Genomic DNA, 20,811 nt, shown 5'->3' on the forward strand with positions numbered 1-20,811 from the left:
CGTAATATGCTCTGCAGGCCGCGTAATATGCTCTGCAGGCAGCGAAATTGTCTCTGCAGGCCGCGTAATATGCTCTGCAGGCCGCGTAATATGCTCTGCAGGCCGCGTCGTATGCTCTGCAGGCAGCGAAATTGTGTCTGCAGGCCGCGTTATATGCTCTGCAGGCAGCGAAATTGTCTCTGCAGGCCGCGTAATATGCTCTGCAGGCCGCGTAATATGCTCTGCAGGCCGCGTAATATGCTCTGCAGGACGCGTAATATGCTCTGCAGGCCGCGTAATATGCTCTGCAGGCAGCGAAATTGTCTCTGCAGGCCGCGTAATATGCTCTGCAGGCCGCGTAATATGCTCTGCAGGCCGCGTAATATGCTCTTCAGGCCGCGTAATATGCTCTGCAGGCCGCGTAATATGCTCTGCAGGCCGCGTAATATGCTCTGCAGGCCGCGTCGTATGCTCTGTAGGCAGCGAAATTGTCTCTGCAGGCCGCGTTATATGCTCTGCAGGCAGCGAAATTGTCTCTGCAGGCCGCGTAATATGCTCTGCAGGCAGCTAAATTGTCTCTGCAGGCCGCGTAATATGCTCTGCAGGCCGCGTAATATGCTCTGCAGGCCGCGTAATATGCTCTGCAGGCCGCGTAATATGCTCTGCAGGCAGCGAAATTGTCTCTGCAGGCCGCGTAATATGCTCTGCAGGACGCGTAATATGCTCTGCAGGCCGCGTAATATGCTCTGCAGGCAGCGAAATTGTCTCTGCAGGCCGCGTAATATGCTCTGCAGGCCGCGTAATATGCTCTGCAGGCCGCGTAATATGCTCTTCAGGCCGCGTAATATGCTCTGCAGGCCGCGTAATATGCTCTGCAGGCCGCGTAATATGCTCTGCAGGCCGCGTCGTATGCTCTGTAGGCAGCGAAATTGTCTCTGCAGGCCGCGTTATATGCTCTGCAGGCAGCGAAATTGTCTCTGCAGGCCGCGTAATATGCTCTGCAGGCAGCTAAATTGTCTCTGCAGGCCGCGTAATATGCTCTGCAGGCCGCGTCGTATGCTCTGCAGGCAGCGAAATTGTCTCTGCAGGCCGCGTTATATGCTCTGCAGGCAGCGAAATTGTCTCTGCAGGCCGCGTAATATGCTCTGCAGGCCGCGTAATATGCTCTGCAGGCCGCGTAATATGCTCTGCAGGCCGCGTAATATGCTCTGCAGGACGCGTAATATGCTCTGCAGGCCGCGTAATATGCTCTGCAGGCAGCGAAATTGTCTCTGCAGGCCGCGTAATAAGCTCTGCAGGCCGCGTAATATGCTCTGCAGGCCGCGTCGTATGCTCTGCAGGCAGCGAAATTGTGTCTGCAGGCCGCGTTATATGCTCTGCAGGCAGCGAAATTGTCTCTGGAGGCCGCGTAATATGCTCTGCAGGCCGCGTAATATGCTCTGCAGGCCGCGTAATATGCTCTGCAGGACGCGTAATATGCTCTGCAGGCCGCGTAATATGCTCTGCAGGCAGCGAAATTGTTTCTGCAGGCCGCGTAATATGCTCTGCAGGCCGCGTAATATGCTCTGCAGGCCGCGTAATATGCTCTTCAGGCCGCGTAATATGCTCTGCAGGCCGCGTAATATGCTCTGCAGGCCGCGTAATATGCTCTGCAGGCCGCGTCGTATGCTCTGTAGGCAGCGAAATTGTCTCTGCAGGCCGCGTAATATGCTCTGCAGGCCGCGTCGTATGCTCTGCAGGCAGCGAAATTGTCTCTGCAGGCCGCGTTATATGCTCTGCAGGCAGCGAAATTGTCTCTGCAGGCCGCGTAATATGCTCTGCAGGCCGCGTAATATGCTCTGCAGGCCGCGTAATATGCTCTGCGGGCCGCGTAATATGCTCTGCAGGCCGCGTAATATGCTCTGCAGGCCGCGTAATATGCTCTGCAGGTCGCGTAATATGCTCTGCAGGCCGCGAAATTGTCTCTGCAGGCCGCGTAATATGCTCTGCAGGCAGCGAAATTGTCTCTGCAGGCCGCGTAATATGCTCTGCAGGCAGCGTAATATGCTCTGCAGGCCGCGTAATATGCTCTGCAGGCTGCGAAATTGTCTCTGCAGGCCGCGTTATATGCTCTGCAGGCCGCGTAATATGCTCTGCAGGCCGCGTAATATGCTCTGCAGGCCGCGTCGTATGCTCTGCAGGCAGCGAAATTGTCTCTGCAGGCCGCGTTATATGCTCTGCAGGCAGCGAAATTGTCTCTGCAGGCCGCGTAATATGCTCTGCAGGCCGCGTAATATGCTCTGCAGGCCGCGTAATATGCTCTGAAGGCCGCGTAATATGCTCTGCAGGACGCGTAATATGCTCTGCAGGCCGCGTAATATGCTCTGCAGGCAGCGAAATTGTCTCTGCAGGCCGCGTAATAAGCTCTGCAGGCCGCGTAATATGCTCTGCAGGCCGCGTCGTATGCTCTGCAGGCAGCGAAATTGTGTCTGCAGGCCGCGTTATATGCTCTGCAGGCAGCGAAATTGTCTCTGCAGGCCGCGTAATATGCTCTGCAGGCCGCGTAATATGCTCTGCAGGACGCGTAATATGCTCTGCAGGCCGCGTAATATGCTCTGCAGGCAGCGAAATTGTCTCTGCAGGCCGCGTAATATGCTCTGCAGGCCGCGTAATATGCTCTGCAGGCCGCGTAATATGCTCTTCAGGCCGCGTAATATGCTCTGCAGGCCGCGTAATATGCTCTGCAGGCCGCGTAATATGCTCTGCAGGCCGCGTCGTATGCTCTGTAGGCAGCGAAATTGTCTCTGCAGGCCGCGTAATATGCTCTGCAGGCCGCGTCGTATGCTCTGCAGGCAGCGAAATTGTCTCTGCAGGCCGCGTTATATGCTCTGCAGGCAGCGAAATTGTCTCTGCAGGCCGCGTAATATGCTCTGCAGGCCGCGTAATATGCTCTGCAGGCCGCGTAATATGCTCTGCAGGCCGCGTAATATGCTCTGCAGGCCGCGTAATATGCTCTGCAGGTCGCGTAATATGCTCTGCAGGCCGCGAAATTGTCTCTGCAGGCCGCGTAATATGCTCTGCAGGCAGCGAAATTGTCTCTGCAGGCCGCGTAATATGCTCTGCAGGCTGCGAAATTGTCTCTGCAGGCCGCGTTATATGCTCTGCAGGCCGCGTAATATGCTCTGCAGGCCGCGTAATATGCTCTGCAGGCAGCGAAATTGTCTCTGCAGGCCGCGTAATATGCTCTGCAGGCCGCGTAATATGCTCTTCAGGCCGCGTAATATGCTCTGCAGGCCGCGTAATATGCTCTGCAGGCCGCGTAATATGCTCTGCAGGCCGCGTCGTATGCTCTGTAGGCAGCGAAATTGTCTCTGCAGGCCGCGTAATATGCTCTGCAGGCCGCGTCGTATGCTCTGCAGGCAGCGAAATTGTCTCTGCAGGCCGCGTTATATGCTCTGCAGGCAGCGAAATTGTCTCTGCAGGCCGCGTAATATGCTCTGCAGGCCGCGTAATATGCTCTGCAGGCCGCGTAATATGCTCTGCGGGCCGCGTAATATGCTCTGCAGGCCGCGTAATATGCTCTGCAGGCCGCGTAATATGCTCTGCAGGTCGCGTAATATGCTCTGCAGGCCGCGAAATTGTCTCTGCAGGCCGCGTAATATGCTCTGCAGGCAGCGAAATTGTCTCTGCAGGCCGCGTAATATGCTCTGCAGGCAGCGTAATATGCTCTGCAGGCCGCGTAATATGCTCTGCAGGCTGCGAAATTGTCTCTGCAGGCCGCGTTATATGCTCTGCAGGCCGCGTAATATGCTCTGCAGGCCGCGTAATATGCTCTGCAGGCCGCGTCGTATGCTCTGCAGGCAGCGAAATTGTCTCTGCAGGCCGCGTTATATGCTCTGCAGGCAGCGAAATTGTCTCTGCAGGCCGCGTAATATGCTCTGCAGGCCGCGTAATATGCTCTGCAGGCCGCGTAATATGCTCTGCAGGCCGCGTAATATGCTCTGCAGGACGCGTAATATGCTCTGCAGGCCGCGTAATATGCTCTGCAGGCAGCGAAATTGTCTCTGCAGGCCGCGTAATAAGCTCTGCAGGCCGCGTAATATGCTCTGCAGGCCGCGTCGTATGCTCTGCAGGCAGCGAAATTGTGTCTGCAGGCCGCGTTATATGCTCTGCAGGCAGCGAAATTGTCTCTGCAGGCCGCGTAATATGCTCTGCAGGCCGCGTAATATGCTCTGCAGGCCGCGTAATATGCTCTGCAGGACGCGTAATATGCTCTGCAGGCCGCGTAATATGCTCTGCAGGCAGCGAAATTGTCTCTGCAGGCCGCGTAATATGCTCTGCAGGCCGCGTAATATGCTCTGCAGGCCGCGTAATATGCTCTTCAGGCCGCGTAATATGCTCTGCAGGCCGCGTAATATGCTCTGCAGGCCGCGTAATATGCTCTGCAGGCCGCGTCGTATGCTCTGTAGGCAGCGAAATTGTCTCTGCAGGCCGCGTAATATGCTCTGCAGGCCGCGTCGTATGCTCTGCAGGCAGCGAAATTGTCTCTGCAGGCCGCGTTATATGCTCTGCAGGCAGCGAAATTGTCTCTGCAGGCCGCGTAATATGCTCTGCAGGCCGCGTAATATGCTCTGCAGGCCGCGTAATATGCTCTGCAGGCCGCGTAATATGCTCTGCAGGCCGCGTAATATGCTCTGCAGGTCGCGTAATATGCTCTGCAGGCCGCGAAATTGTCTCTGCAGGCCGCGTAATATGCTCTGCAGGCAGCGAAATTGTCTCTGCAGGCCGCGTAATATGCTCTGCAGGCAGCGTAATATGCTCTGCAGGCCGCGTAATATGCTCTGCAGGCTGCGAAATTGTCTCTGCAGGCCGCGTTATATGCTCTGCAGGCCGCGTAATATGCTCTGCAGGCCGCGTAATATGCTCTGCAGGCAGCGAAATTGTCTCTGCAGGCCGCGTAATATGCTCTGCAGGTCGCGTAATATGCTCTGCAGGCCGCGAAATTGTCTCTGCAGGCCGCGTAATATGCTCTGCAGGCAGCGTAATATGCTCTGCAGGCCGCGTAATATGCTCTGCAGGCTGCGAAATTGTCTCTGCAGGCCGCGTTATATGCTCTGCAGGCCGCGTAATATGCTCTGCAGGCCGCGTAATATGCTCTGCAGGCCGCGTAATATGCTCTGCAGGCAGCGAAATTGTCTCTGCAGGCCGCGTAATATGCTCTGCAGGTCGCGTAATATGCTCTGCAGGCAGCGAAATTGTCTCTGCAGGCCGCGTAATATGCTCTGCAGGTCGCGTAATATGCTCTGCAGGCCGCGTAATATGCTCTGCAGGCAGCGAAATTGTCTCTGCAGGCCGCGTAATATGCTCTGCAGGCCGCGTAATATGCTCTGCAGGCCGCGTAATATGCTCTGCAGGCCGCGTCGTATGCTCTGCAGGCAGCGAAATTGTCTCTGCAGGCCGCGTTATATGCTCTGCAGGCAGCGAAATTGTCTCTGCAGGCCGCGTAATATGCTCTGCAGGTCGCGTAATATGCTCTGCAGGCCGCGTAATATGCTCTGCAGGACGCGTAATATGCTCTGCAGGCCGCGTTATATGCTCTGCAGGCAGCGAAATTGTCTCTGCAGGCCGCGTAATATGCTCTGCAGGCCGCGTAATATACTCTGCAGGCCGCGTCGTATGCTCTGCAGGCAGCGAAATTGTCTCTGCAGGCCGCGTTATATGCTCTGCAGGCCGCGTAATATGCTCTGCAGGCCGCGTAATATGCTCTGCAGGCCGCGTAATATGCTCTGCAGGCCGCGTCATATGCTCTGCAGGCAGCGAAATTGTCTCTGCAGGCCGCGTAATATGCTCTGCAGGCAGCGAAATTGTCTCTGCAGGCCGCGTAATATGCTCTGCAGGCCGCGTAATATGCTCTGCAGGCCGCGTAATATGCTCTGCAGGCCGCGTTATATGCTCTGCAGGCAGCGAAATTGTCTCTGCAGGCCGCGTAATATGCTCTGCAGGCCGCGTAATATGCTCTGCAGGCCGCGTCGTATGCTCTGCAGGCAGCGAAATTGTCTCTGCAGGCCGCGTTATATGCTCTGCAGTCTGCAGGCAGCGAAATTGTCTCTGCAGGCCGCGTAATATGCTCTGCAGGCCGCGTAATATGCTCTGCAGGCCGCGTAATATGCTCTGCAGGCCGCGTAATATGCTCTGCAGGCCGCGTAATATGCTCTGCAGGCCGCGTAATATGCTCTGCAGGCCGCGAAATTGTCTCTGCAGGCCGCGTAATATGCTCTGCAGGCAGCGTAATATGCTCTGCAGGCCGCGTAATATGCTCTGCAGGCCGCGTAATATGCTCTGCAGGCAGCGAAATTGTCTCTGCAGGCCGAGTTATATGCTCTGCAGGCCGCGTAATATGCTCTGCAGGCCGCGTAATATGCTCTGCAGGCCGCGTAATATGCTCTGCAGGCCGCGTAATATGCTCTGCAGGCAGCGAAATTGTCTCTGCAGGCCGCGTAATATGCTCTGCAGGTCGCATAATATGCTCTGCAGGCCGCGTAATATGCTCTGCAGGCAGCGAAATTGTCTCTGCAGGCCGAGTTATATGCTCTGCAGGCCGCGTAATATGCTCTGCAGGCCGCGTAATATGCTCTGCAGGCCGCGTAATATGCTCTGCAGGCCGTGTAATATGCTCTGCAGGCCGCGTAATATGCTCTGCAGGCAGCGAAATTGTCTCTGCAGGCCGCGTAATATGCTCTGCAGGTCGCGTAATATGCTCTGCAGGCCGCGTAATATGCTCTGCAGGCCGCGTAATATGCTCTGCAGGCCGCGTAATATGCTCTGCAGGCCGCGTAATATGCTCTGCAGGCCGCGTAATATGCTCTGCAGGCCGCGTAATATGCTCTGCAGGCAGCGAAATTGTCTCTGCAGGCCGCGTTATATGCTCTGCAGGCCGCGTAATATGTTCTGCAGGCCGCGTAATATGCTCTGCAGGCCGCGTCGTATGCTCTGCAGGCAGCGAAATTGTCTCTGCAGGCCGCGTTATATGCTCTGCAGGCCGCGTAATATGCTCTGCAGGCAGCGAAATTGTCTCTGCAGGCCGCGTAATATGCTCTGCAGGCCGCGTAATATGCTCTGCAGGCCGCGTAATATGCTCTGCAGGCCGCGTAATATGCTCTGCAGGCCGCGTAATATGCTCTGCAGGCCGCGTAATATGCTCTGCAGGCCGCGTAATATGCTCTGCAGGCCGCGTAATATGCTCTGCAGGCAGCGAAATTGTCTCTGCAGGCCGCGTAATATTCTCTGCAGGCCGCGTTATATGCTCTGCAGGCCGCGAAATTGTCTCTGCAGGCCCGTAATATGCTCTGCAGGCAGCGAAATTGTCTCTGCAGGCCGCGTAATAGGCTCTGCAGGCAGCGAAATTGTCTCTGCAGGCCGCGTAATAGGCTCTGCAGGCAGCGAAATTGTCTCTGCAGGCCGCGTAATAGGCTCTGCAGGCAGCGAAATTGTCTCTGCAGGCCTCGTAATAGGCTCTGCAGGCAGCGAAATTGTCTCTGCAGGCCGCGTAATAGGCTCTGCAGCAGGGTTGTAACCAAGTCACAAGGTTCCGAGTCACGAGTCAATCTTACTTTTGTGGTATTGACTCGAGTCAAGTCGAGTCATTCTCAATTCATCACCGAGTCGAGTCCGAGTCCAAGTCACCGTTTGAAGGGTCAAGTCCGAGTCATAGTGTTATGACTCGAGTCCGAGTCCAAGTCACAGCATTGAAGTCATGTTCAACTTATGTTTTCAATCCTGAATTAGCTTATAGCTGATATAGAACCAACGAATTCACGTCTAGATACCAGCTGATAGATAATCAACAGATGCATGTTTATATTGAGGTACAGTTTTTCTTTCACATTATCAGATGGATGACTAAAAAAAGGTCAGCTTTCCTGCTCAGCTCCCAAAATAGCCGCCGGAGCATCACTACTATCAGGAAAATTTTGGATTAATTACAAATAGAGATTTTCGAATTTTACCGGCTACCTCATGAAATTGTTATATTGTGTAAAATATGAATCATAGCAAATTGGGCTCAACTCCAACTAGCAAAAGAGAATTTATTAAGAGTGGAATATTTTGGATAGGATAAAATAGTTGGCTTGCTATAGCCTATGTAATTAAGTCATATGCAAGAATTTCTCACTAAAAACACCCCATTTATTTTCAAATTTAAATTTTCTCCTCTCATATCATCATTCAGCTTTTTAAAATTAAGCCAGATTCAGTGTTCTTTTTACGCAAAATAACAATTTTATCAAGTAGCCACCCAGTAAAATAAAAAAGAAGTTATTTTTGAACAGCCCTATTGTACAAACATCACACAACATTAGCCATTCATTATTACTCACGTGCACAATGCACATACCTAACAAAACGCCAAATGGCGGTGGGTATTGTGTGTTTTCATAGACAGCAGATCAAATCAATGAGTTTTACACTTCAAAAATACTAAAGTGGAAAGGAGATCCTCATATATGTTATAGCGGCATGGCCTTAGAATAAATCCACATCTACTGAATACACTTTCCACTGGTGCACTAGATACAGGAACTGACAAGCATTTTTGAACCACATTGAAGAGCATTGGGTATGGGTACTCATTCTTTATAGTCGCCCAAAAATGCAAAGAATCATCGCATGAGCTTATCAGTCTCTTACAAGTACTTGACCATCTGAGTCATTTCATCGGCTCTAATTGAACTTTGCTGCGATTGTTTGCTTGTATAATTGAAATGTCTTGAGTACTTTGATTGCGGAGGATCTATTACCTCTTCATCACAGGATGATTTTGTACAATGCGTTGCTACTATATGTACCATCGTCTGCTGTTTTTACGGCGGCATATCTGATATCAGTCGAGTGCAACGAAAGCAGTGGCGACAAATAGCGATGTCGGCCGAATTCGACAGATGCGTTAATCTAGCCATTACGATTCGCTAATTTCTTCATCTTCAAGTCATATAAAATAAGCCGAGTAAATGACTTGGGTCAAGACATGCGTAATGACTCGAGTGCAAGTCGAGTCAATCCAAATATTACATCGAGTCGAGTCGAGTCATTTTTTCATTTCAAGAAAATGACTCGACTCAAGTCGAGTCACAAAAAAATAGTGACTCGAGTCTGACTCGAGTCGAGTCATGACTGCTCTGAAGGCAACGGAATTGTCTCTGCAGGCCACGGTATTGACTCTGCGGGCAGCGAAGATGGCTGTGTACGCTGCTGAGGTTCCACCACCATGCCCATACCCCCGAAAAGGTCACCCACGACCTGGTCGTACAAGTTATCCAGATCTGGCGGGTTCGTTGATCTGCAGTGGAAAAGACATAAGTCTTGTTTATTGTAAGCAGTTCAAAACTGAACCGGTTAGAAGCGTACAGCTTGTCCAAACATCAGACTTATTTTTAAATTCAATTTGAATGGAAAAATCGAATATGCCACAGCTTGAAAACAATTGAGTACAATGACTACAGGTGTTATCGACGTCATAAGACAAGACTTGAGTCCGACCGATATCATATTTTTACGCCGATTAGGGCTGGGCAAAATCGAGTACCTGAGTGATTTGATTCTAAGTCACGTAATATGCTTCATGTCAAGTCATGTAATTAAACCATTATGACGTTATAATATAATGCAGCATGTCAAAGTTCAAATATATACCTTTTATGCGACCACAAAGAATATAGTGCCTGTTATCCATCACACTTCAAAACCTTCAGCTTTATAACCATTGTAAGGCTATGGCATGAAAAATCGGGAGAGGGGGGCTCTAGTCATGACACGACATATTTCAATCCTAGATGACAAGATAAGGAATACTTCACTAGCTCATATTTTAGAATGCATTCTCTTTTTGTTAACAGACCTTCAGGCAAGAGAATTGGAGATTAGGGTGGAGTGTAAAATGATAATTATTGAATTTCAACAAAGGGTCTTGACATGTGTTGCCAAATAGCAAAGAAATAAATTCTACCATCATTTTGGGTTCTTACACCCTCTAGTGGTGGTCTAATTTCACCAAACGAACCGAAAATAGCTAATTTCATAATAACTTGATAACCGCTTAGGCTACACTAGAAAGTCAGTTTTGGGCTTAAAAGACGCAGAAGCAACATGTTTCTATCTCACTTCCATAGAACTTACTCTTAAAAATGAACAGAAAAAAGTTACAAGCAAATTACTGATTTTATAGGTACAATTAAGCACTGAAGCAGTGGGTAGGATGTCAAAAGCGTGTATTGATTGATCTTATGATGGAGCAACATAACTTATTATCAATTGGAATTGCCTTCACGAGATAATTTAGTTTAAAAAGAGTTCATTGATTTGGTAGAGCTATCTTATAATGACATGTACTGTATAATGTATATCTACTCGACGAAGCAAATGCTACTAACCTTCCTTCGTCTGGATCAACCCAAACTTCGGAGTCGGATGGGGTATCTGAAGAGCAAATATTCAATTAAAAACGAGCAATCTGGATTTCCATTCATACAATCTTCGGTCAGTCAGAAGGGATGTTTCACCGGGAATCCGTGGACGCCTTGCGGTACGAAGCACCAAATCATTGTTTAGGAGCTGCATTGTGGGTGGAATGGGTCCTGTGCGCTAACCAGAGGTGGTCCAAATAGTCAATAAAGCTACTCAAGTACAAGTAGCGATGCAAAAATCTACTCAAGTGCGATTAGCAGTACTTATTTCAAAAGCCACCTAAAACTATTTGAAGTAGAATCAGCTGACCTTAAATCTACTCAAGTAAATAGTTGTGAAAAACGATCGCAATTTGTTCACATAGACTGTCAAAAGCTGCAAATTGAGCTATGCGGTAGGTGTGGAAAGCCTGATTCATATTGATCCATCCCAGCAGGCATCAATTTTCGACATGTAGGCCTACCATGCGCAAAGCACGACAAAAATTCCAGTCTTGACTTATAACTTAAAATTAAATGTTGGTACTCCGCGAAAACAGCCCCAAAATTCATCAGGCTATCTTTCTGATTGGAGGATTACATCACTTCCACTAGACAAACTGAAAACAGCGAGAAGGAAGTGGAGCACAAACTTTTATGAAGGTAGCGGAAATCAGATTTATTTGGGTAAGTACCACAAGTAGTGGAAAACGGCTTGAGTATTTCGAAAAAGTAGAAGTACTTCGTTACTGACCACCTCTCGCGCTAACTAGGGCCTAATATTGTTTCACAAACTAAGACAAAGTGGAATATTTTTTAGCAGATTTATACAACTCGCAAATTTTCTTAGCACCATGAGCGATTTGACGGCTGTGGTCTTTTTGATTTTACTATAGGCAACATCAGAAGTTGTCTTAATATGAACGGGGCAGGGGGTACGAGAAATATTATTGAAAACTCAGGGGCGCGAGTGTGAAAAACATTAAGAAACAGTGACCTAAGTGCGATAAAGCAATTTGGAATTTTCTTTGCACTGCTAAGCATTTGACGAAAAAGAATAGAGCTCGAGTGGGCAAATTTAGATAAAGCACCGGTGCTTCATCGGAAGTCGACACAGAGAGAAATGGGCACCGCGACAGCACTCACTTATTGCAATATTTTCCCATTTGTCGAGCCATTTGTCGAGCCATCCGCCGCGAGACATCTTAAAGATGAAAACGTGTTAAAAATACATCACTCTCCCTTTACGCATGTGTGGGACTCCATGAATTGACGTGACGACATGTCGTAATTCGCCACAATGAATTCTATATTTCCAAAGGTGATAGGGATTTCAATTTGGTTCACGCTATACCAGGGGTGTCAAACTCAAGTGACGTCGCGGGCCGGATTCAACACTTCAGATCGCTCGCGAGCCGCACCAAAATTCCTCAATCTAAAAATACCTCAAAATCTATGCTCCTATTTTTCATTTGAATACTTCATTAACCAGCGTACGTACACAATATTATATTACACATATCATAGCCAGGGTTCTATTCTAGCACCATTTATTTGCAAACGATGGAATTGGCAATATGGGCGGCTAAATACAGTTATAAGCCGATAAAACAGTGGCTAACGATGATAGAAGTTGACATACTTTTATGCTTCCTTCGTTTTAGTGATATATCGGCATCAACCCTGGATATGCGGAATGCAAAAGATTTAACTGTAAACCCGGACGTTGGGATTCGCTTCATATTATTATACTGCGATTAGGGTTTCTCTTGAGCCTGAAGACATCTATTATATTTTCCATGTAAGCTGCATATCATTGTCTTTGTAGTTTAATTCATCGATTACTTGATGACTTGAAATTGACTCGTAAGTTTTGCTTCAAGTCACGAGTCAATCTGCATTTCTGAAGCGTCGAGTCAAGTCAAGTCATTTTTCTAAAGTGACTCGAGCCAAGTCAAGTCATACAAAAAAGGTGACTCGAGTCTTCCCGACACTGAGACAGGTGCAGTTGCAAAATGCCCGTGAGAACAAGGATACCTTATCAGAATTTGTGACTGCCGCAAAAATTCTTACCGGTACGCCTAAATGATTTGATATATTGAAGCGTGTCAAGTGATAAAAGGTGTAGGCTGGACTTAGATTTTTCTCATTATTCTAAAACCTTGACTTTTGCTACTTAACTTGACTTATTCCACCCAGCCGTCCTATCTGTACTAATCTTATTATTACTTTCTTCGCCACATGTTCAATCGGGCTGTTGAAAAAAATTTTATTCAAATTTACTGGCTACTGGAAAAAATTTCGAACTTTCTACTTTCGCAGCTAAGCTTACATGTTGGAATGGAGCCAAATTTTATATACAGCACATTCCTAGCCAATATAGCAATTATACATATCAATAAGACGCCACTAAAGTCAGAAAAAAAGTTATTTTCTGAGCAACCCGAGTGCTCCAATCAACATCCACTCATAGCATGGCTCACCTTCAGATGGATCTTCTAAGGCGAAATTCAAAGTTTGTATGAATAGGATATGGATATCTATAGATCTAGGATCTGAAACACAATGAAAATATAGTAAAACACACTGCTCATTTTCGAGTTCAAGTCAGGTTCAACTCTCTCGAGTGAAACCCTGGCATCATATCGAAGGCCTCAAATTCATAATTTCTCTCACTTTTAGCATACTTATTCAAACAGATGAAACGTGGGTTTCTACCAGGGCTGTAACCAAGTCACAAGTCAATCTCACTTTTATACTTTGACTCAAGTCAAGTTGAGTCATTTTCAATTCACAACCGAGTCAAGTTCAAGTCAAAGTCAGCGAGCAGAGGGTCGAGTCCGAGTCATTGTATTATGACTCGAGTCCGAGTCCAAGTCGTTGTGATGACTGCTCAGTTTCCAGTTAAAGCCTTGTTAAACCCACTTTTAAAACTCTGTTTGGTGATATCGAATGGTTCGCATTGATAATATACTATTTTCCTCACTTTTAGCAGTTTCTGGTCGCATTCTCAAGTCCCAATACCAATATGAAATCTCAATAGTGTGGTTACTTAATACTCTTCTTCGTAGTTACATTGAAATGCCGGTATTGACCGTCTGAGTCTCGAGTCATATGACTTGGTTCGCGTCATGTGCAATGACTCGAGTCCTCGAGTTCTGAGCCTACGGTATTTCTAATGTTTCGGTCCAGATCCAAACACACACATGATTTCAATCAAGTTATATTGAATGTCTCGAGGCAAGAGCAATGACTAGGCACTCTAGTTGCACTCCAGTCTATATACACAAATTGTCTGGAGTCAAGTCATTCGGCAGTCTTCACAGTCCTTATCAAGATGTAAATGAGCGAAAACAGCATCACACTTCCTTGAGACATGCCTGAAACTTGATGCTTGTTATTTTCAACAGCCTATCAACGATAACACCATCCAAGCGAGTGCGTTTGAAATATTAAATTTCATTCTATTTCCAAATTTCAAGGATCTTATATCAGGGTTACCATATTTTTGGAATCTGAAAAGGGTACACTTTTTCAAAATTTTCAGACTTGGAATACTGGGGTCAAATTCTGAAAAATCGCTCATTTTTTCCCGGATGGGTCATGGTCGGTTTACTAATAATAAAACAGCGCACCGTTACTTGGACGCTGATTTCCTATATTTTAACCAAAAGTCTCGTAAAAGAGGACATTTAGGCGTCCTTCGAAGACATTTTAAAAATAGAGGACAAATCCTGTTCAACGAGGACGTATGGGAGTCCTACTTATATTCCATGTGGAAGGTTCAGTTTGGTGCTGGTGCGGGCATTAGCCTGCCTACCGCGCCTGTTGTAGCCGACACAAGTCTTTTCATCGCTCAACTTCCTTAACATCCCCCCCGTTCGGTTCAAGCATGCTGTGTTGCCTAAGGCGTTCTTAGCATAACTTGACATTACGAAAGATACCTCGTTCTCACCTACCAGTCAACGTAAAACACACGAAATGGCGGCAAACTGATAGACTTCGACATATGTTAATCATTGATGCAGAACGGCACTGCCGGGATTTTTTGACGATATCATTCAGATAGGATTCTAGAGGTACAGAACTTCAACATCGTGACAAAAAAATATGTTTATATTACTTGATTCATTACACTTTTTGCTTTCAGACTGAGTCAATATATAAGGTTTACCAAACTTCAACTCTGAAATTTTCTCATTGTGACGTAATAATCAGAACTACCGAACGGATACAACGAGCGGATACAGCTCAGTGACATAACAAGGGCAGAGTATGGTGTGGTAAAAATCAGGAAATTGTATTGTTCCATGCACGCCTCACTATGTCCATAATATACCACTGTTTTCCATGCTATAGCAACGTTTTTCCATGTCATATTCGATACATTTTCCGTTACACGCCGTACATTCCATTACACATGCTCCAATATTTCGAAGAAAATGGCTAATGCGTCGCACTGAGTAGTAGTAAGGGCATTTTATGAAATATTTCACAAATCTGTGAACTATATTGTTACCAAACAATTTCTTCACCAATATGTCTGTCGAGGTGTCCTATAACATGTGTTAAAATGTTGAAGTTCAACTCTCGTGGGAAACCCAGGAAAAAAAAGCTGTTAAATTTACCAATTTTGAAAAAATAAAAATAAAATAAAAAATTGAAAAAAAATCTTTATCGGCTATAGGTAACTAAGGATGGGTTTAATAATGGTTTTTCATGATTATCAATTGATTTGTTAAATTTACATTTTACTATAGAGTGTTTTGTGGAAATATATGTAAAAGTAATGGCACTGATGGCATAGACCGCATAGTTATACCGTAGCAATTTACAACGTAGCGTTGTAAATTGCTATGGTTATACCGTCATAAGTACACTGTTCAGTAATTCGATACCGAACGATTCAACAAATTCTGTATACGGTAATACTGGATTAAACACACATATATAGGCTTAAAACCAGTACAGTAATTCCTCAAATACAGTACTAAGCCATGCAGCACTGGAGTCGTCCTGGCGAAGTTTCGGCGAAATCTTTGTGATCATGTTTTTATTGAAGTACTTTGCAAGCCCTTTCCGATGATGTGTTCATTATAGGAATTGCAAGTGAGGTACAATCTCAAAAGCCCACCTGAAATTTGGCATTTGCCGTTCATTGAATTGATCTCAATACAATGCCCGGCAGCGCAATGCAATGGATTTTTGGCACTGTTATTTCTAATTAACCTGGCCTATGTTGAAAACGAAAATGAGTTTTTATTGAAGTACTTTAGCCTACAAGCCCTTTCCGATGATGTGTTCATTATAGGAATTGCAAGTGAGGTACAATCTCAAAAACCCGCCTGAAATTTGGCATTTGCCGTTCATTGAATTGATCTCAATACAATGCCCGGCAGCGCAATGCAATGGATTTTTGCCACTGTTATTTCTAATTAACCTGGACGATGTTGAAAACGAAAATGGGTTTTTATTGAAGTACTTTACAAGCCCTTTCCGATGATGTGTTCATTATAGGAATTGCAAGTGAGGTACAATCTCAAAAACCCACCTGAAATTTGGCATTTGCCGTTCATTGAATTGATCTCAATACAATGCCCGGCAGCGCAATGCAATGGATTTTTGGCACTGTTATTTCTAATTAACCTGGCCGATGTTGAAAACGAAAATGGGTTTTTATTGAAGTACTTTGCAAGCCGTTTCCGATGATGTGTTCATTATAGGAATTGCAAGTGAGGTACAATCTCAAAAACCCGCCTGAAATTTTGCATTTGCCGTTCATTGAATTGATCCCGATACAATGCCCGGCAGCGCAATGCAATGGATTTTTGGCACTGTTATTTCTAATTAACCTGGACGATGTTGAAAACGAAAATGGGTTTTTATTGAAGTACTTTGCAAGCCCTTTCCGATGATGTGTTCATTATAGGAATTGCAAGTGAGGTACAATCTCAAAAACCCGCCTGAAATTTGGCATTTGCCGTTCATTGAATTGATCTCAATACAATGCCCGGCAGCGCAATGCAATGGATTTTTGCCACTGTTATTTCTAATTAACCTGGACGATGTTGAAAACGAAAAGAGGTTTTTATTGAAGTACTTTGCAAGCCCTTTCCGATGATGTGTTCATTATAGGAATTGCAAGTGAGGTACAATCTCAAAAACCCGCCTGCAATTTGGCATTTGCCGTTCATTGAATTGATCTCAATACAATGCCCGGCAGCGCAATGCAATGGATTTTTGCCACTGTTATTTCTAATTAACCTGGACGATGTTGAAAACGAAAAGAGGTTTTTATTGAAGTACTTTGCAAGCCCTTTCCGATGATGTGTTCATTATAGGAATTGCAAGTGAGGTACAATCTCAAAAACCCACCTGAAATTTGGCATTTGCCGTTCATTGAATTGATCTCAATACAATAGTAGTATAGTAGATCGCTCAACCGGTGCCTGGGGCTCTTATGGCGGGGTCGCATGCTAACGCAAAAACCGGGGGTGGCATGCTAACGTTTTCGTCTTATGGCGGGGTGGCATGCTAACGTTTTCGTCTTATGGCGGGGGTGGCATGCTAACGTTTTCGTCTTATGGCGGGGGTGACATGCTAACGTTTTCGTCTTATGGGTGCGGTCGCATGATAACGCGAAACTCGTGGTGGCATGCTAATGTTTTTTGGTATACGTGCGGCGACATGCTAACGACGATAAATGTGTCTGTCATGTATTCTTACGGGATCTGTGGCGACTCGCCATGTGTTCTTATGGGCGCGGTCGTGATTCGTACTTTCAGGCATCTCTCGCGCGTTGTTGAATATGTATCAAGTAAATAGTCATGTGAATGAATCTTTGTTAATGTGTATATCGTTATTCTTATGGATGCGGCGATGATTCGTACTTTCAGGCATCTCTCGCGCGGTGTTGAATATGTACGAGTCACCAACAATAACCGCACAAACGGAAACGTGGCTTGTTGTGAGGATTAAGCAGTGCGACCTATATTCCGAATGACCTGCGCGCTGAATTATTTCCCGGCCAGCCGCTACTATCGATTATTACACTAGACCATTCAGTGCGAAATAGTTTGATCGTAAATTATGATATATGATGTCGTAGTTTAGTCGTATCAAATGACCGATCGTGTTCTCTCTTTCCTCGCTATTGATTGCTACCTGAATAATATTTTCGGTTTATTCACTGTTTCGCGCCTACAAAATAGTCTGCTGTTCATAGTCACAGATTCATCGCGATAGCACAATTTTCACACCTCGATCAGTAGAACAACACCGCGCTAACCCAGTTGTCGAAACACATAGGTCATACATTTTACGTGAAATGAAATATTGTATTGTGGTATACAAATATGCAAACTATTCTTTCAATTCAACAAGTCTAGTTAACGAATCGATTTTCAAGCTGCCGACACAGTTTTTAACACGAGTGAGTTGATATTTCTTCCCGGGTACGAGCGAGGCTTTGTTCCATTGATCCAAAACCACCTCGCCAGTATCATCCTTCAATGTAAAACTGTATAATTTCAACTCCTTTCCGGCACCAGAATTGACCATCTTCTCCTCTCGAGAAACACAAGTAGCGGCGATCGAGACGTATTCATCTTTATTTCCGTATACCGATTCACAGGTCAATAATGGGTATTCTTCAGTCGTATGTCTCGATTTTCCATGTAGAGTTACTGACGAAGCCCGACCAAGTAATACAGCGGGTTTTCCAGTAAATTTATCAATTTGAACCCAACCGGATTTGACCATGAGTTTTTTTCGTTTGGTGAATGCTTTCTCAATGTTCCCGAACAAATCACGATTGAAACACGTGAAAGATATCTCTTCGTTATTGCCGTCGATGAATATACCTTTGAGATATTGGCTACCGCCACCTCTTTTGAGTGATGAGACGAATTTGACGCCGACGTGAAAATTTGAAGTTGCTCCGACTTGCATAGTGTTGACGCTGTTCGATGTCATATCGTTTGATAAAGTGGGAGTCATCAGTGTAACTCACTACACAAATCAAGTTGAATCGTATTTGAATGTATTGATTCGACCCAACTCAAATCCTATTAACGCGATCTGTTGAATCGAACGTAACCTGAATATTACTGACGCCAACATTCACCCTCATCGGATCATTCACACATTCCACGCCGCTGTTTTAACACTTATAGAATCAATACCAACTATCTCTGACCCGATATTATTCAATCATTTTGGTAATTTGCCAACTTTAAATCCATTCGCGGGATGTACTAAAGGTAAATCCAAATAATCCAGAATGAAATATTTGGACTTTGACATTGTGTGAATTGAAATAGGATTGACAAACATGACTACCAACTTTGATCCAGCCACATTTCAAGATTATACTTTGAAACAAGTAATGTAACATTACAACTCTATTCACAATCCTGCTTTCCGTTTGTCAAAGAGATATTTTAACATCTTACCATACTCAAAAGAATTATTCACAACATTAACAATTGTTAAAAATCTAGTTTCACTTACTTGATTATATCATTACAACTCACAAATTTGAATTAATTCATCCTGGTTGTATTCGTATGCTCTATCTTTTTATTCAATTGTAAAGGTTGTTACTATTCTGAAGACAAAGTATTTACTAATCGGCGCATATACGATTTGACTTGGACATATTATATTTTGAGTATACGAGATTTGAATGTCTGAACAATAACTGAGAATTAATTTATCACAAATAAATCCGTATATTACAGCGTAAAAGATATTGGGGTGTCAGCAACTCTGTACGATCGTAGTTACAACCACATTAACTAATCTACCCAGGCAACTCGTCATGATCATCCCTGAAATCAACACAAACACGACCACTGACTTGAGTTAACCGCGAAACACCATCAAGTTTTAAATCCGCTTGCAGCTGACGGATTATTCGAATGCATCGATGGGGAATATTATTGAACTCGTCGGTATTGTTACTTCAACAAATTACACCGACTGCGAAAGTTAATATCGAATGGTAAGACTTGATCACATATTTGTTGATCACAGACATGACGAAAAAAAAACATTACCGAGATTTTATAAACTAGTCATATTACTCTACACATCTATCAATATCAAAATGCGAGTCATCCAATTTTTCTACTAAAGTAACATTGCACTTTCGGATTCGAATTCGGTATAGTCATACAAATTGTATTAAATCCAACATCAAAACAAAAGGAATTTTTTTTTTAGTTTATTGAAATCAAATCATTCGTCTTCGACTTGTGCTTTTCTAGATTACCCGCGACAATTCGTTTCGAGTGAGTTGTAACCAAAGTCAAGATATCTTTGTGTCCACAGATATGGAAGATGAATATAGCTAACACAATCACGAATCGACGTTTCAGAGTATTTCACGGGTGTATTAAACTTGTTAGTGTCACCTATCTAAAAGTACGCACGCGTTCGATTTCCATACCGACTGTTGCGATGTTTAGGATTCACTTACAATAACCACGGGTGAGGATTTAACATCAATGTCGTTACTGTCGGAATTTGCGACAGAGAATTGAAACATATGCACTTTACAGAGTGTGAAAATATCACTTTGAGTATCGAGTACCGTTCGAAGCTAGCGATCAATTCTTAATCATTTCAGTAACTCCCCATTGTGCGTGCTAAATGTAAAATATCGCGAGGTTATACACTCTAAGACTTTGATTATTGTAAAAGTAAATTGTGATATGTTTGTTAGATGCATCCAATTCAACTAGAAGTGTCTAGTATCCAACACTCGTAATATCAAAAAAGTACTTGCTACGCTGTAATCCACTTAACGTGTTTTGTATTGTTGTTCATTTGTAGTATTGATTGTTTTTGAACCCTCAAATAATAATTCCCGACATGAAACTAAGCCGCCGAAAGTCGTTACCATCACAAAGAAACAATTTGCACGATGTTTACTAAATGTATCCTATAGTTAGGTGTACTGGAATTATTTGTAAAACACACACACACACACACACACACACACACACACACACACACACACGATCAGAGAAATTGGAAATTTTTCCGTTGTCATTCGCTAAAGTAAATGTCATCACAATACTCTGTCACTAAAAGACGTTACTTGGACGTGCTTGCATTCTAGACATAGTTCTGATTTACCCAACACAAGACCCAAGGACAACCCTAGTTTCAGCCGAACACAGATATCCAAAATATCACACACTTCGCTATTCCTAAAGCACAAACACACGATACAAAATAATACTTGTTGTGTTGTTGCGGCATCATCACTCAACAATATCACCCTCAATACAAATGATGTTTATGTGTAACATGCTATTGATTTGAACCACACCCACCTGACGGAAGAGGATTTACTCAATCTTTACAAAATGGATATTGACCAACATCACATCACCGGATTGTATCT

General features: G+C 45.0%; 1 protein-coding gene and 1 long non-coding RNA gene across 2 annotated transcripts in view; one reads left to right on the forward strand and one right to left on the reverse strand.

Annotated features, from left to right (window-relative positions):
* Positions 1 to 20,811, forward strand: part of LOC145451066 (TBC1 domain family member 1-like) — a 135,594-nt gene that overhangs the window by 57,455 nt on the left and 57,328 nt on the right. The gene's annotated exons all lie outside the window — the stretch shown is intronic.
* On the reverse strand, positions 10,065 to 13,082 carry LOC145449984 (uncharacterized). The gene is made up of 4 exons (XR_013918395.1): positions 13,074 to 13,082; positions 12,881 to 12,983; positions 11,544 to 11,601; positions 10,065 to 10,431 (listed from the first exon to the last, which is right to left on the reverse strand). It is a non-coding gene; the product is annotated as an uncharacterized LOC145449984 (long non-coding RNA).

Source organism: Botryllus schlosseri, chromosome 11, assembly GCF_051294905.1.
Source record: "Botryllus schlosseri isolate E-star chromosome 11, Bs_hap1, whole genome shotgun sequence".
NCBI lineage: Eukaryota > Metazoa > Chordata > Ascidiacea > Stolidobranchia > Styelidae > Botryllus > Botryllus schlosseri.